General features: G+C 42.1%; 1 protein-coding gene across 1 annotated transcript in view; it reads left to right on the plus strand.

Annotated features, from left to right (window-relative positions):
* CDH18 (cadherin 18) overlaps positions 1 to 16,853 on the plus strand; it is a 2,230,955-nt gene that overhangs the window by 565,473 nt on the left and 1,648,629 nt on the right. The window contains exon 4 of the mRNA XM_086965396.1: positions 5,465 to 5,564. The gene's annotated coding sequence lies outside the window, so the exon portion shown is untranslated. The remainder of the gene's footprint in view (positions 1 to 5,464; positions 5,565 to 16,853) is intronic.

Here is a 16,853-nt window from a genome sequence, read left to right on the forward strand (position 1 = left end):
TTTTATTGTTCAGTTTTATTATTTAAACAACAGCTTGTTGGTTTTAACAAGATGTTTAGGTTAGTTCTGTTGAACAGATGGTTGCCATTTGAGTTGTATTCAAGCTTGTCATGTTCAGCTGCCAACAATAGTAACTATTGTACTTCCATGCTCCAGATTTTAGGTTGGTGGGCAGACATGGAACAGTAGTAGACACTATGGTTGGAGTGTGATTTCTCTGTTGATAAGGTTCTATTAGGTAGATTCATCATTGAAAAATTCATCATCCCAAATGCAAAAATCGGTAATTGCGAATTCGCTAAATTGCGAGGAATTACATTTAAGGAATCTCTATTTGAGATTCCTTAAATGCAATTCATTAGCCATTTTTAAATTACGAAATCGCAATTTCGGGCCGCTATTTACCGCGAGGTCAAACCTCGTGGTAAATAGCGAAAACGTAGAAAAATGCTTTTAAATGCATTTTTCTAAGTTGCATGTTGCACACACACATGTCCTTTGGACATGTGTGTGCGCCACTCAAATGTAGATTACATTTCAGGGGTGCTACAGGGCGTCCTTTGGACACCCCTAGCACCCTTGAAATCGCATCCTTATTTGCGATTAAATTGCTAATCGCAAATAAGGAATGTGTAGGAATCACAATTTATTTAGCGATTCCTACATGAATCCCGTTTTGCAAGTCCTTAATAGCGATTCCTTAATAATCGCTATTAAGGACTCGCAAAACGGGACTTTGATGAATCTAGGGGTATGTCTTTTGACATTCACTAACAGAGAGCACCATGCTCATCTGGGTAGGAATACACTAAAGGGTTTCCACTCATAATTTACATAACTACTGCCTCCTCAACAATCGACACAAAAAGTGGTTTGCAGCACTTGAATAAACAACTCGGGGTCACATGCTAGTTTACTGGTGGTGATGGGGAGAAGATAGCTGCTTATGCAAAAACTACTCCCCTCTCCATTATTAGGTTTCTTCACTCCTTAAGTGTGTTTGTAGTGAGCTTTGTATCATGTAATATTGTTGTGTACCGTGTATTTGGGCTTTGGCGTAGTGACTGAAGATCACCCGCAATGTGAAATCTTGTGTTCAGCATAAAGAGGTCTTGTTTTATTCAAAAGCAAGTGATTATGAATCAAGGAGCACACGTTGGTTGAGGAGTGGAAAAAGCTTTAGTAGATAGACAAAAGAAGCATAAAATGTTAAATTACATTCACGTTGGTTTTGTTGCTTAAATGTGCCTTCAAAAGGAAGTGAATGAGGAAGCATGTAAAGACGGGAGCAATTCTAACGGTGTTGACAGTGAGTGTTCTAGGATTAGTACTATTTTCTGTAGAAAAAAAATCTATTTTCATCACATCGTCTGATGAAGCTTAGGTTTGACATGATGGTAACAGATAGCTTCCAATAAATTAAATGTAAACCAAGAACTTGATTTAAAGTTTGACAAATGCGGGAGATTGTCCAAAAAGCAGCAGCAGAGGCGTATGGGACAACTTCCTTTTTTGGTGCTTGTCTGGCAGCCACCAAACTCTGAATCCATCCCTAAGACCTAACAGCCTGATTCATCGCGCCGAAATGGGCTCGCAAAGGGCCAGATTCTGAGAATCTGGCCCTTTGCGAGCTCTATTTTTGCATTTGGGATTCATCATCCCAAATGCAAAAATCGGTAATAGCGATTTCGCTATTTTGCAAGGAATTACGGGCCAGATGCATCAAGCATCCATTTTGCGATTCCTTATTAGCGAAAAATAAGGAATCGCTAATAAGGAATAGCAAAATGGAATGCATCAAGAAATCACTATAAAAATAGCGATTCCTTAGAATTCCTTAATTGCGACTCGCAAATTGTGAGTCGCAATTAATGAATACCTCCCCATTAATTCCTATGGGCCTAGAGGCCCATAGGAATGAATGGGAAGACAATCTCAATTTGCGAATCGCAATTAGCGATTCGCAAATTGAGTTTGCGAGTTCAAGGGGGCAGGGGTGTCCAAAGGACACCCTGTTACACCCCTGAATGTGATCTGTGCACATATGTTGCGCACACACATGCCCTTAGGGCATGTGTGTGCGCAACATGAAACTTTGAAAAATGCACAAAAGTGCATTTTTCAAAGTTTTTGCAAATTACCATGAAGTTGTACTTCGTGGTAATTTGCGTGCCCTATTAGCGAATTCGCTATTTTTGATACTTTCATGCATTGCATTTAAGGAATCTCAATTTGAGATTCCTTAAATGCAAACAATCGCAATTTAGCGAATTCTCTATTTGCGATTTTTGCATTTGGGATGATGCATTCCAAACTCAAAAATTGCACTCGCAAAGGGCCAGATTCTGAGAATCTGGCCCTTTTGCGAGCGCATTTTGCTTGATGCATCTGGCCCTACATTTAAGGAATCTCAATTTGAGATTCCTTAAATGCAATTCATCATCCATTTTAAAATTGCGAATTCGCAATTTAGGCCCGCTATTTACCGCGAGGTCAAACATCGTGGTAAATAGCGAAAACTTAGAAAAATGCTTTTAAAAGCATTTTTCTAAGTTGCATGTTGCACACACACATGTCCTTTGGACATGTGTGTGCGCAACATCTGTTCGGATTTACTTTTAAGGGGTGCTACAGGGTGTCCTTTGGACACCCCTGGCACCCTTTAAATCGCTATCTTATTTGCGATTAGCAAATTGCTAATCGCAAATAAGGAATACTCCCCATTCATTCCTATGGGCCTTTTGGCCCATAGGAATGAATGGGGAGTTATTTCTTATTTGCGATTAGCAATTTGCTAATCGCAAATAAGGAATATGTAGGAATCGCTTTTGTTTTTGCGATTCCTACATGAATGCCGTTTTGCGAGTCTGGAATAGCGATTCCCTATGAATCGCTATTTCAAACTCGCAAAACGGCACTATGATGAATCAGGCTGTAAGTTGTTACACTTTGTGCTATCACTGTAGCCTCACTGGCGCTAATCACAATAAAGCACAACTGAGATCTGTAGTTTATTGACCCATTACCGAGAAGAAAATATAGAAACAGTGTATTCTCAGTGATTTTGAAAAGCATTCTTCTTTTTTGTTTTTTTTAATTGTGTGTTCTTGTTGGGAGTAGGAGATTTATGTACCTATTTTGAGAAGTAATTATGTATAGCTAAACTATCCGATATTTACGGACAATATTTTGCACTGTGTGTGAAATTACTAATTAACCTCATACTAGACATGTATCCCACTCGATAATACCTTTTCCGTTTTATTAGGAAAAGTACATTGAGGGATAGTTCGTGGTAAATGTGTTCATTTGTTCAGTTTTACTACAGCTTATATTGTTTCTATGTTTATTCAATAAAACATTTTGAGCATACAAAAATAAATATGGCAATCCTCCATCGTAGAAAGCAATGGATCAGTGTTATCCTTTGGGAGGGAATATAACTGCTGACCCACGTGATAACACTGATGTCTCTGACTGGTCTGTTCACAGTCACAATAACCATTATGATCACAACCGAATACATAAATCCTAAAGCACATACTTCTTGGTCCCTAAAGTTTGCAGTGGACTTTGATCAACAATATTATTATGATGTAGATCTGGTCTCTCTCAGGCATAGGTTCCGGGTTCCCCAAGGACAGAAAAGTGGATGGTTCAGGAACCCAATATAATAGAGAAAATGGATCAAAGGCGCTGAGTCTAGAACGGTAAGATTGATGTGAGGGTGATATCTTCATGCTTACAAAAAATGATTAACGTTAATCAACTTAATGGTGCACATGGTATCAAACTTTGAATGGTGTAAGTCTGAACAGACCTAACCACATTTGCACCTGTGACCACATATGCATGACCTTGGAGTAGATGCACAAGTTCACTGAATCACCAGATCAGTACACTTGTGTGAAAATGGGAGTGAACCCGCTAGATACAATGAGGCACAATATCAAAGGGGCCACCCTTAAGATATTGCAGATACAAGCAAGGGCTATCTTTACAGAAAGGCATATTCAGGGAAACCACCTATTATTGCTCAGAATCTCTGCTTCTGGCACCCAGGCAAGCACCGCAGATGGGTCTGTGCTCCCACCATGCACAGAGGATGCTGGAGATTACAAGTGAGCTCTGCAAGGGTCATCGTCACTCGAAGATTAGATGCTTGGGCAGTTGCTTCAATTCTTTGGTGAGCCTTAAGGAAGAACCCACTGTGTGTTCAGGTCACTGACTCTAGCTTCCTTTGGCAGTCGTGGGCTTCCAGGTGAGCATACCAAATTAATGATAGATAGACAAAAGTTTAACAGGGCTCAGGATCAGCCCCATCTTAGCCTTGAGCAGTCAGAGACCTGGTATCCTCAACATCCAGGAAGTGTCTTTGCAGTATTTAACCCTTTCGATGCTGATGACGAGCTCAGCTCGTCATCACCCACGGGTGGCGTGTGCTGATGACGAGCTGAGCTCGTCATGTATCGCGGAAAAGGGAAAACAGCCGCACAGCGCAAAAATCACCGCAGCAGCGATGCGGTTAAACATGTCCAGTGATGAGTAGCTTTTCAGTGCGCTGCTACATACCTCACTCTCATAAGCAGGGTTATAACAGATGTTCTGCAGTCCACTAACAGTCACACTTGGGAAGTCCTGGAAGTTAAAAATCTCAACCTGTTAGATTGAGTCAATTTCCTGCTTTTGCCAAGATGTGGTCATGCATTGCTTGAGCTGCCTAGCTTTTCCTGCTCCAAGCATGCATTGCCTGGCTTGGTATTGGCTTCTACATGAATCATAGCCCATGGTGCATGTACATCTGACGCAGACAGATGTCGTAGAAGGATAAAGTAGTGTCAGATTGGGTGATCCTGTTTTTTTGTGAACAGCATTGAATCTAATTCTACCATCAGCATTGGTGTCAGTATTTTTGATTAGTATTTCATCCTCAAACATTACAGAAAACTGAAATAATTCATGCACACAAAAAACTCAAACACCAATGTGTCACTTCTACCAGAGATTATTGGACATACTTGTACTCATAGGTTCTATAGGTATGCCCATAATGCAGATAATGTACCACAAAGCTGACACCAAACAGGGTCTGAGGTTGGATGCCTTCTCAAAGCATTCAGAGAATCAATTTAGGGTTTCATCAGTTCAACAAGCTACAAGAGTATCCAAAGGGAGCACTAGAGTTACTATTTGTATATGTTTTATGGGACCTATTTGATTAGGGTCGCATAAAACAAAATCAAGAATGAGAAATATAAGGGAACATGAGGAATTAAATGGAAAAGACTGAATGAGATGGGAAGGACAAGCTTTGGTGGACTTTTCCCATTAGACAATTGCATTGTCAAAAATGTGTTATAAAAGACCCATTTCTCTTTTGACAGATTTCTATATCATCAGTAATTAATATGAAGTACATCCTGCAAAACAGTCTCTAATACAAATGTGTTTCACTGTTTTACAGCAAGAAACACCAACATCAGAGTTAGAAACTTGATGGAAATTGGATCCAAAATAAATCAATCATTTCGCCTAAGCCTGGGTAAAATATACCCATAAAAAACGTAAGTAGCACATCCTATTTTTTATTACTCTCTTACCTATGCTTTGCAGCTTTATGTGTGCTGGACTTCAATGAAACATATTCACTAAATCTTTGACGGTCATTCACATAATATCTACAAGATTGTTCCTAATAAAATATGGTACAGAATGGATCATTACAGTGTGATTGATACAAAAGGACAATAGGAACAAAATATAATTAAGTATTGTGTGAAGTAATGGAAATAGGACATCATTTTAAAAGTGTTGGGATTCTTGTTTACATAAGAATTAATGCAAAATGGGTATAACATATGAATCTTAGAGGGCAGGGTCCTTTTTCCTTCATTGTTGTATGATGGCACCACATATTCCCTCCCAAAAGAAGGGAATGTGACCTAATGGCTAAAACTACTGAAACCCCAACAGTCAGAATCATGCTCAAAATCTGTCCACAGATCAACCCTGCATGGATTGTGGCAAATCAATCAATCTCTGGGTGCCTGAATCACAAAGGTAAACTTATACTTTTATGTAAGTTTCCTTTTTGTTTTCTATTTTCAAACTACTGACTGTGGACTGTGGAGTTGTGACAAAGAATTCCGCACACAAAAAGGCATGCACGTCCTATCTTGATATGTGCAGAATAGTCTGCCCCGACGGTGGAGCCTCCTCAGTTGTAATATTACTATTAACTCATAGGGGCAGATTTACAATAGAAGTGACGGGGTGCAACATAAGCCTTCTCGGCTTTAAACCACGCACCGCCAGTTCTGAAACACAGGGCTGCACCAGTTTAACAACAATTTGGTGCAGCCCTGCGTTTCCTCCTGTGCTGGCACTACATTTAGCTGCCTAGCACCATGGTGCAAGGGTGTCTATATTGCAAGGGAAGATTGTTTATGTGCAGGAAGGTGTTGTGAGTCCTGGTCAAGCTGCAACCACAATCCCAGGATAAGTCACAAGCAAACCCCAAATTAACCTGTCCTTATCCCCCTGGTATCTTGGCGCAAAGCAGTGAGGCTTAACCTATAGGCAATGTGTAAAGTATTTGTGTAACACTTCAAACAGTAAAACAGTGAAAACGCCACACAAAAAGATCGCACACCAAGTTAGAATATCAGAGCTTAATGTAATAATAAAGCAAGACCAAAGTGACAAAAATCCAGTTAGTAGAACTGGAGTTATGATTTTTTAAAGAATGAACTGCAATATAGCACCTAAAAGTCAATGGTTCAGGCCGACTGCAATGGAGCTCAGGTCGGATGCAGTCCCAAATTAGGTTAGTCCCACTGAAGTTTTACCTTCTCAAGTTTTGTGCCAAGATTCCAATTCTCACTGGAGAGGGTCGTGAGGAGAAAGATAGAGTTGTGGGAGGTAGTCACAATGGTGCGGAGAGCAGGCCAGGCGACATGGATGGGCAGGTTGTAGCTTTGCGCTGGCGGTCGCCTACAGGCTGTCGATGCTGCTTTGCAACGAGACGGGCTAGTGAAGGCTTGCATTGATTTTTGATGCGAGCAGCGTGGTTCCAGTGCAAACAGGCCCGTTTGTAAAAACAAAGAGTCCAAAAGCTTGATTTCAAGAGCTTTAGAGCCGCACTAAGGGTCCAGGACTTAGGTGGCTCAACTTGGGGTCAGGCACTCACTGGAAACAGGTCCAGGAGCTGTTGGGAAGCCTTTTGTGTCCCTGAGACTCACATCAGGAGGCCTGCAGACTAGCCATTTGAGTCACTCTGGGCTCCTGGGTTCAAGATGAAATTAGAGGTCTAGTTCTTCTTCCCCAGGCAAGAGGGCAGTAGGCTGCAGGCCAGCAGTAACCTTAGAGTGGCAGTCCTTGTACCAGCACAGCAGTCCTTCTTCCTGGCAGAGTATCCACAGTTCCAGAGTGTACTGAAAGGTAGGTGTCTGAGGTCCTTCTTATATATACCTTTGAAGTGGGGAAAAGTTTCCAGAGGCTTGCCTTTTAAGTGCACAGATGCCGTGCCTTCCCTGCCCTGGCTCCGGACTAATTGCAGGGGATATGAGGTATTTTGTGTGGAGACAGGACACAGCCTATTCAAGTGTAAGTGGGACTGTGCGCAGCTCCTCCCTCCCATGCTGCCACTGATGGCCCATCCAGTGACCCCTAAGCGCACATTGTGTGTGGCTGTCTAGGAGAAATACACAAAGCCGAACTGCCAGCTACAACCATTCATGTGACCAGAAACATGCTGAAGGTATCGAATTGTTAAGGTAAGAAAATGACACGTTTCTAAAAGTGCCATTTTCAGAACTATAATTTAAATCTGACATCCCCATAAATTAGGATTGTGAATAAGGACTCCAGAGACACCAAACATGAACTGGTTAACTGTTAACATTTGGAATTTACATGTATAAAATGTAACAAGGCAACTCCAAAGTTATCCTATGGGAGAAATAGGCCTTGCAGTAGCCAAAAGCATATTTTAGAGTTTTTCACTACAAAAACATGTAAAACTCAAAAGTGCATGTTCAACTTTTTTAATGCACTGCACCCTGCCCATGGGGCTGTCAAGGGTATACCCTAGAGGTGAAGTATATATATTATAATGGAAGGTTTGAGCCCCGAAAAAGGTTTATTTTGCCAGGCCTTAATCGCAGTTTAAAACTGTGCACATGTGCTCTGCAATGGCAGGTATGAGACATGCTTTACAGCACTACTTACGTGAGTAGCACAATCAGTGCTGCAGGCCCACTAGTAGCATTTAAATTACAGGGCCTTTGGAACTTGTAGTGCACTGTACTTGGGACTTTGCAAGTAAATGGAATATGACAATTGAGTATAAGCCAATGTTGTCATGTTTGGAGGAGTGCGCACATGCACTTTAGCACTGATTAGCAGTGGTAAAGTGCACAGAGTTCTAAGGCAAACAAAACAAATTCAGCAAAAAACGAAGAGAAAAAGGTAAAAGGTTTGGGGCCAGGTCCAACATCAACACTCTCTCTGTATTTTCATCTTCTTTTACTTCAGTTTCAGTCTTTCTTTACTTTTTTTTCATTCTGTTTTGCTTCTGTCCTTTGTTGCTACTTCTGTTTGCTCCACACTTTGGCCACCCCCTCTTTTCTTCCCTTTCCTTTTCCTTTCCCTTTTCCTCAAGGTACAGCCGTTTAACGACATTTGTGCTGGGCATCCATTAGTATTCTAGAAACACTTGAGGCTGCAGAGCCCCTTAAAATAGCAATGGTGTTACAGGTTGCACCAGAGTGATGGATTGCCTCTTGCCATTGTTTTATTACCTTGTGCAGAGAGCAATGAAAAGACGTATCTAAGTATTTCACAGAGAAGGACAAATCCCTAATTGGAACAACGGTGTTGAAACACAGCCACTTTCAGACGAAAAAAAAATACTTGCAAGGTTATCGCATTTTCAACATGAAATATCGATTAATGGAACGTGCTTTCAGAAATATAGAAGCTGAAGGAATGCAAATAAAAACAACGTAAATGTCTTGATCATATTACTGTTTTCTAACAAATTTTCGTTATTTCTTTTATGTACACTGTCCTATTGCAGACAAGGCTTTACTGTGCTTTTGAATCAAATTGTAATTACATTTTTTTTTTCAACACAAATTAAGTAAATAATTTCAAGAATATGTGCGGCTTAAAAAAATACATGCCTTGGCTTCCGGTATTTTTTTTACGCTTTGGAGCAATATTAGAGAATGTTTAGAGCCTTGTGCAGGTGTTTCCCATTGCTCACCTCTGTTTCTATACTTAGCCGGAATCCAACTGAGTACATTTGTTCAAAGCAGAGAATAATTCACTCTTTGGCGTTAAGCCATTTTAGTAGCGGCGTGGTAGGGAGGGGTAGGAGAGGTCCGGGGAGCCAAATGGAGGATTGCGCAGCTCAGGGAATTCAGAGGTGCTGCGCATTTAGCGGAAGGCTGCTTAAAACTTGACAATCTCTAATTACATGTGCAGATATGAGAGAGAATCCAGATATGACCAATATCAGCAAGAATCAATACAGTAAACTGTATCTTCGAAGCAGTATCACAATTAAAGTGGTAATTCATGATTAAAAATATAGGACTCATGGACGCTCTTTGTGGTTATATTACTTATTTCAGATTTTTTTTTTGAGTGGTGCAGTGATGTATGTAAGGGACCAGAGGGCTCCATGTCACAGGGATGCTACATCCCCAATCCTGGGCTTAGCTTTAAGTAATAAGGTGTGTTGGTCCAACTGGTCCAATTAAAATGAGCGAAGACTACAACTTCTAGAAAGCACTGATACGTAAAAGCAAATTCCTGAAATGGAGAAGTGATGTCTCTTTGACATGGAGTAATCTGGTTACCCTAGATGTGTCCATCTTCGGAAGGGGTGGAAAAAAATGTATTAGTTGCAAAAACCGCTTATCATACACCCTCCAACTAGCCATCAAAGCCCTCATGGAGCCCTTGAGCTTGCTGAAATAAAACAAGAATCTGCCTTCTAGCTCGCCTCACCAGGTAAATAAAATACACAGGTACGAGACACCCTAATCTCTGGGGAAGACCCAAAAAGGGATTGTAAAAATGTGTTTGAGATAGGAAGAGACTATTCCTTGGTGCTCATTTCTTTTTGTTTCTTTGAAGCTCTGGGGAGATCTGCATGTGATGTTTTTGCAGCGAGCCTGGGCTATGCTGGCTATGCATTTGTACAGCACGCCTCTGTACACTGGGCAGGACTCAGCCTTCAGGGATCTATAACTCTCCCCTCAGCAATCTATAAGAAGGTTTGTGGAATGCAGAATACAGTAAAGTTCTGTCTAAAACAGTGTATTTGTTGTTACATATACATAACACATAACGTACATATGAGTACACCTTTAAAATCAGGTTCTAAGTCTAATATATATATATATATAATATATATATTTTTTTTTCTCTGGAAAAAAAATTGTGTTAGAACTGGGGGTCTCAGGTAGGTACCACTGTCCAAATAGGGACCCTTGCTTCTAGCCAGGTTAGGAGGACACACTCTTTAAATAACCTCGCTCACCCCCTTGGTAGCTTGGCACAAGCAGTCAGGCTTATCAAAGGCAATGTGTAAAGTATTTGTACCAACACTCACAGTAACACAGAAAAAACACCACAAACTGACTCCACAACAGTTTAGAAAAATAAAGGTATTTAATCTAAACTACACAAGACCAAAACGACAAAAGTCCAAAATACACAGTTCAAGAATATGGTTGCGAAAGAATTCTTAAAGTTGCGATAAAATAATCCACAGTTGCGTGAAAGGTTCACAGGTGCGTCACGTTTAGCCAACAGTACCTTTTAAATGCGACGAAGTTCGAAAGCAGAAGCTGGTGCAGTGGAAAACAAGCGATGCATTGCTCCTGAGACCCTGGGGAGGCGATGCGACAAACCCGCTGCAGCAGCGGGCGCGTTGCGATGAATCCGGTCTGTATGGGGAGGAAGGCGGACTTGTATGGATTCCGGTGCGTAGGTTCCGTATGAAGTTTTCTCTCGCAAAGGCACGATGCAATGATCTTTGGGGTTGCGACGATCTCCGGGTTGACGATACGCGGACCAGCGGTGATCTCTCTCTTGCAGCTCCTCCATGCGATGGCTTCTGCGACGACACTCGCAGCGACGTGATGTGGTCCGCAAGCAAGCGATGTGACGATCTCACCCAGCGATGACATGCTCTGCGACGACACTCACAGTGATAGTAATCTTCCCGCACCGGTCTGGTGCATCCCACAAACGAAGGATGCGATGGCTCTGGCTGCGGCAACAGGCGCTGTGACGATCTTGGCCTTCGCAGCAAAGTCTCTCAAATCTTGGTTTCCAGCTTCCCAGCACAGGTACAACTTCCAGAGGCACCACAACTGGCCCAGGCACTCTAGGAAGGACAGAGCTCTCTCAGCAGAGCTCAGGGAAGCTGGGGTGAAGTCCTTTTGTTCCTGGGACTTCAAAACAGGGAGCTAGCTCACAACAGGTCCTTGGAGATTCCTTCAAATCGGGGGACAAAGCAACAACAAAGTCCTTCCCCTCTCCTAGGCAGCAAAGCAACTGCAGGTCAGTCCAGCATCACACAACAGGGCAGTCCTTCTTCTTCAGTCTTCCAGCTTTCTCCTTGGCAGAGGTTCTTTCTTGATTCCAGGGTGATCTAATTTTCTGTAGTCAGGGGTCCTGTACTTATACCCCTAAAAGTCTTTGTTCCCTTTGTGCAGGAGGGTTCTGACCCCGGTCTGAACCAGTTCTGGGTGTTTCTTGAGCACTTTGTTTTCCTGGCCTCTCCCTTCATTTCAGAAAGAGGGGCAGGGTTGTCAGCCACCCAGCAGGAGGTGGAGCCAGCATTGTGGAGGGAAAGCACAGCCCTGAAGCACTTTGTTGACATGATTCCTTCTCTCCTTTCACAGTGCAGGGCAGAGACATCAGATGCACCACAGGGGGTGGAGCTAGCACTGTGGGGGGCTGGCCAGTCCTATTCAGGTCCTAGGTGCAACTCCCCCCTCCCATCTAGATGCAGATCGCTCTACTCACCACTGGGCGGACTCATTCGGTCTCCTGGAATCCCCTATCCCTGTCACTCACAAACCAGACAGTCAATTCACAAACCAGCCAAGCCACACAGAAAGGTCAGACAAGAGAACAGCTACTTTCTAAAAGTGCTGTTCTCAAACACAGGATTCAAAAAACACCTTTCCTAAAAGATGTGTAATGAAATTTTGAGTTCAGGGATACCAGACTTTTATGTCCTATCTTGCTCCTATGGGAAGATATGCTCGTAGCTACTGTAGCCAGCATCCCCCATGATAGCCTATGGGCAAGATAGCCTTACAATAGTGAAAAACAAAAATGGATGTACTTCACTACCAGAGCATGTCACCTGCACCAGTACATGCTCTACCTTTCACCTACACTGCACCCTGCCCAAGGGGGTACCTTGGGCCTTCCATAGTGGTGACCAATGTGCACAGAAAGGGAACGGTTAGGCGTGGTCAGTGGGGACACTGAACAGGAGGACATGGCAGTTCACAGTCTGCACACAGGCACTGCCGTGGCAGGCCTGAGACACCATTTTAGGGCTACTCATGTGGGTGGCACAACAAGTGCTGCAGGCCCACTAGTAGCATTTGTATCACCAGCCCTGGCACACTCAGTGCACTTTCCTAGGGACTTCTGGGGAATACAAATATGCCAATCATGAATAACCAATTACAATCACAATTTACACAGAGAGCATATGCACTTTAGCACTGATCAGCAGTGGGAAAGTGCCCAGAGTCCTATTGCCAGCAACCACAGGTCAGGAAAAATAAGGGAGGAAGAAGCAAAAAGTTTGGGGATAACCCTGCAAAAAGGGCCATTTCCAACACATAGTTTAGTTCATTTTATTTAGCATAGTTACTAAAACTATTGCTACAAAATATATCTCATTACAAATTAAAACCGGTTAAAAGACATTATAACCAAATGGTATTTACAATACATTAAAAAAATAAGGAATTATTATAGAGCATCAGTCTTTTTCTTTATCTGCTGTATAGCTGTTCAGACTTTAGCATTTTCTTCTCAACTTGTCTTAAAATTTTTACAAAGCAACAGTTAAGCTGCGTGTCCTCAGGTGCAAAAATGCCAACGCATCTTGTCTCCATGTGCAAATGCCTCTCTGGTTAAAAAACGGTTTTAGAAGCTGTCTCCTTTCCTCTGTTAGATCTTTACATGTGCAGTGGAGATGCAGCATATCTTCTTGCATTGTCCCACTTAAAGGGCAGTTAGAATCAGATTGGTTTTTCAGCCAATGTGGAAAGTGCTTTGTGCATGGCAACAAGCCTAATTTGTATTTTAAAAATAGAATTTTTCTGTGTTTGGCAAAACCCAAAGCTAGATACTATTGTGCAGCCAGAGAGGAATAGGTACCCAGAATCATCCAGCCATGCAACCTCCTTGTTAGGGCTGCCTTGTCTTCAATCCAAGATTCATTTCGTACTATTTTCTTTGTTAGTTTTTTTAAGAAGGTAGTGACTTGTGGGTGTTGCCCAAAGTTCGGTAAGACCCAGCGTTGACACGCTTGTTGCTAGATATTTTGCTGCTGGTGATGACTCTTTCTGTTGTACCTCAGTCCACAGGTGCTATTTTAGGGTACCAGGTTCAGATTTCCTAACTTTGTCCCAAAAGATGACTATCGCACCTTTCCTTGCAATGGTCTGTTTTTGCACACCAGACTCGAGCCTAATTTTGCTGGAGAGACTCGTGTTGGTAGACCAAAAATGATTCTGTATACTTTTGTGACCATAGCATCCAAGAACTTCGAGTACATTCCCCTCTGTGCCTCGCTCCCATAGGTTATTGTGGGTAGAAGTTGTGCCCGTATAACTTAAACCAAAGGAGCAAGTGAGGGGCCCGTCAGTCTGGAATTGAGGTTTCTCATTGAGGCTGCTAAGGCTATGCCTTTCCTTTTAATTGTGTCTCTCTGGGTTACAAAGTGCCTGCCTTTGTCAATGATCACCCCCAAATATTTATACTCTTTAGCTTAATCTATTTGAATCTTATCCCATAACCAGACAGGTGGTTTCTTAAAACTCTTTTTAATTGTCATGGTTTTTGTTTTTTCCAAGTTGATATTCAGGTCATTAGCCTCAGAGTATTGAAACGTGATGTCAATAAGACGCTGTAGACCCACTTTCGTTTGGCTGATCAATACTAGGTCGTCAGAGTAGAGTAGTGATGGTAATATAAGATTCCCAATCTTTGGAGAGTGCGAGTTGCTTGCATTTAGTAACGGAATCAAATCTGCTAAAAACAGATTAAATAGCGTTGGGGCCAGTACGTAGCCTTGCTTGAGGCCTTTTGTTGTTGGGATTTTTCTCGATAGTGTTGACCTGTCAACGAGCTTTATTTGCACCCAGGTTTCAGTGTGCAAATTAATTAACAGGCACAGTAAAGCCCAGGGAATGCCCCAGCCTGCCAGTTTCAACCAAAGTTTGTGTCGGTTTACATGATCAAAAGCTGCCCGATAATCGATGAAGCACAAATGTAATGGTGTTCTTGTGATCTCAGCTTTATCGATTTATAGAGCCATTGTTGTTATGTTTGTTGTGGTCCCAACAGATTTAGAAAAGCTGGTTTGGTTTAGAGGGATGATTTAATTTTCTTTCGCCCAGAGTTGCAGTTCGTCCACCAGCGTCCCGGCAAAGCATTTTGCCTCGTTGTCCAAAAGGGCTACTAACCGGTAGCTCTTGGGTTGAGTCCTGTCACCTGATTTAAAGATTGGTGAAATTATCGAGGTCCGCCATGATGGAGGAAGACAACCTTTTGTTCTTATCTCCCGGAACAGAGGACTGAGTGCCTTCGCCCAGTATTCTGTATCTTGAGGGTCTAGTATTCTGTATCTTGTTTGTAATGCACAGGTGGGATTCCGTTTTGCCCCGGTGCCCCTTCTTGCCTTCCCTTCTCAATGTATTTGTTGATTGATTTTATGTGATCATTTAAAGGAGTAAGTCCCGGTGGTTCTACTTCATGCAGTTACTCTGGAAATACATTTTCCTCATTCGATTGATGATTCCAAATCCTAGACCGCAGTGCGTAGTCCATGCTAGTTTCAGCTTGCGGTACGTTTTTCCCTTGATAAAAATGATTTCCAAGGAAAGTGGCCCAGTCTTCCTCAGATATATTTGAAGACAGACCCTCGTACATCGGATTGGTAAATCTTTTTATCATTTCCCAGAATCTCGCACTGTTTTGCAACTTAGAATCTGCATGCAATTTAGCCCATAAGGTATCCTCGTTTTCATGCCTAGCTTCCCAAATTGCTTGCTTTAGGCATAACTGTTGCAATTCAGCTAGTTTTGTGATCTCGGTTGGATACTGACGCACCTGCCGTAAAGAGTAACTGATGTTCTTTTTAAAGGATTTTATCTTGCTCTTTTGAGGCATGGTGAAATTGGTGAGACCATGCTTTGGTTTAGAAGTAATTCGGTTGGAGAAAGATGTTACCAAGGCATGCGTATAATTTATCCATTTCTCTATTTTGTTGTCCCCTTCCTGTGATTCAAATAAAAGTTTAGCAGCTTCCTGAAAGTTATCTTGCATTGCTAGCAGTTCCTGGTAAACCTTTCCATTTTGTAGATCTTAAGATATTTGTGCACAATATAAGTTCCTGGGGCCGATGATCGCTATCTACTTTGTCGCCCATCTTGAATGAAGGAGATTTCTTTAAAGAGAGTTAGGGATACAAAACTGTAGTCCAGCGTTGAACTTTTTTTTAGAGACTGATGAGTGAATGCAGGAGGTATATCACCTGTGGTTCTGCCATTTGCTGCTTTCAGCATAAGATGTTCAAAATTCTCTATAAGAAGTTGACCAACTTTTGATGGAGCTACTGTTTAGTTGGATCTCTGTTGCGGGATGTTCCATAACTGGTTAAGTAGAGAGACGTCCTCCGCTTTTGCTGGCCCAAGTAGATGTAAATTAAAGTCTCCTGTCAGTATAATGTCTGGTGTATTAACTTAGCTCATGCAAGACTATACGAAGTTGACTAATTGCTTTGCGTCGTTAGATTCCCTGTTCGGATGTATATATGTAATTATTATTACTATCTCCTTGTGCCTATTCATTAGTTGCCCCTTTGTGGAGGAGATTCTGATAGCAATGTATTCCGGTGTAGTTAAGGCCACTAGATGGACAGAGTTTGCTCATATGTTACTTGCGTATGTCACCAGGCCTCCCTGCAGATGGCCAAATTTTGCTTTTTTGAGAGCTGGAGCATAGAACCATAAATATCTTTGTAGATGTGGTGGATCCGTCATCCATGTCTCCTGGAAAGCAATGATATATATATATATATATATGAACGCTCAATATTCCTTTCCAAAGGCAAAAGAATGGACGGCACTCCACAACTTGATTGTCAGGATTCAATGATTTATTAATCAATCAAACAGAACGTGTTTCGGCATCGAGCCTTCGTCTGCTGTATATATATATATATATATCCAATCAACAGGTAGCACAAAAAGAGGGAAGCCTCCGGAAGCTTGAATCGTTCGTTTTCTTTATTGCCAAACACCTTGCCAGCATTCACATTAACCAGGTAAAAGCATCCCAAATAACTGCCAGACGCGTTTCAGGATCCAAAGTCCTTTCCTCAGTGGCAGAATGTAACAATGAACATTCACGCTGTAGACCGACAATTTAAATCAGAAACACGTGCCCAAGTTGGCGTGGCGCTCTCACAGCCTTCTGGTGTTTGAAGTCCGTCTGTATGAAACCCAAGTGGGTGCGTTTCATTTCACTGCATTTTTTACAAAAATAAAAATCTCTGTGGGTTGATGCCAGTCTCGGCG

This window comes from Lissotriton vulgaris, chromosome 4_1, assembly GCF_964263255.1.
Source record: "Lissotriton vulgaris chromosome 4_1, aLisVul1.2, whole genome shotgun sequence".
Taxonomy (NCBI): domain Eukaryota; kingdom Metazoa; phylum Chordata; class Amphibia; order Caudata; family Salamandridae; genus Lissotriton; species Lissotriton vulgaris.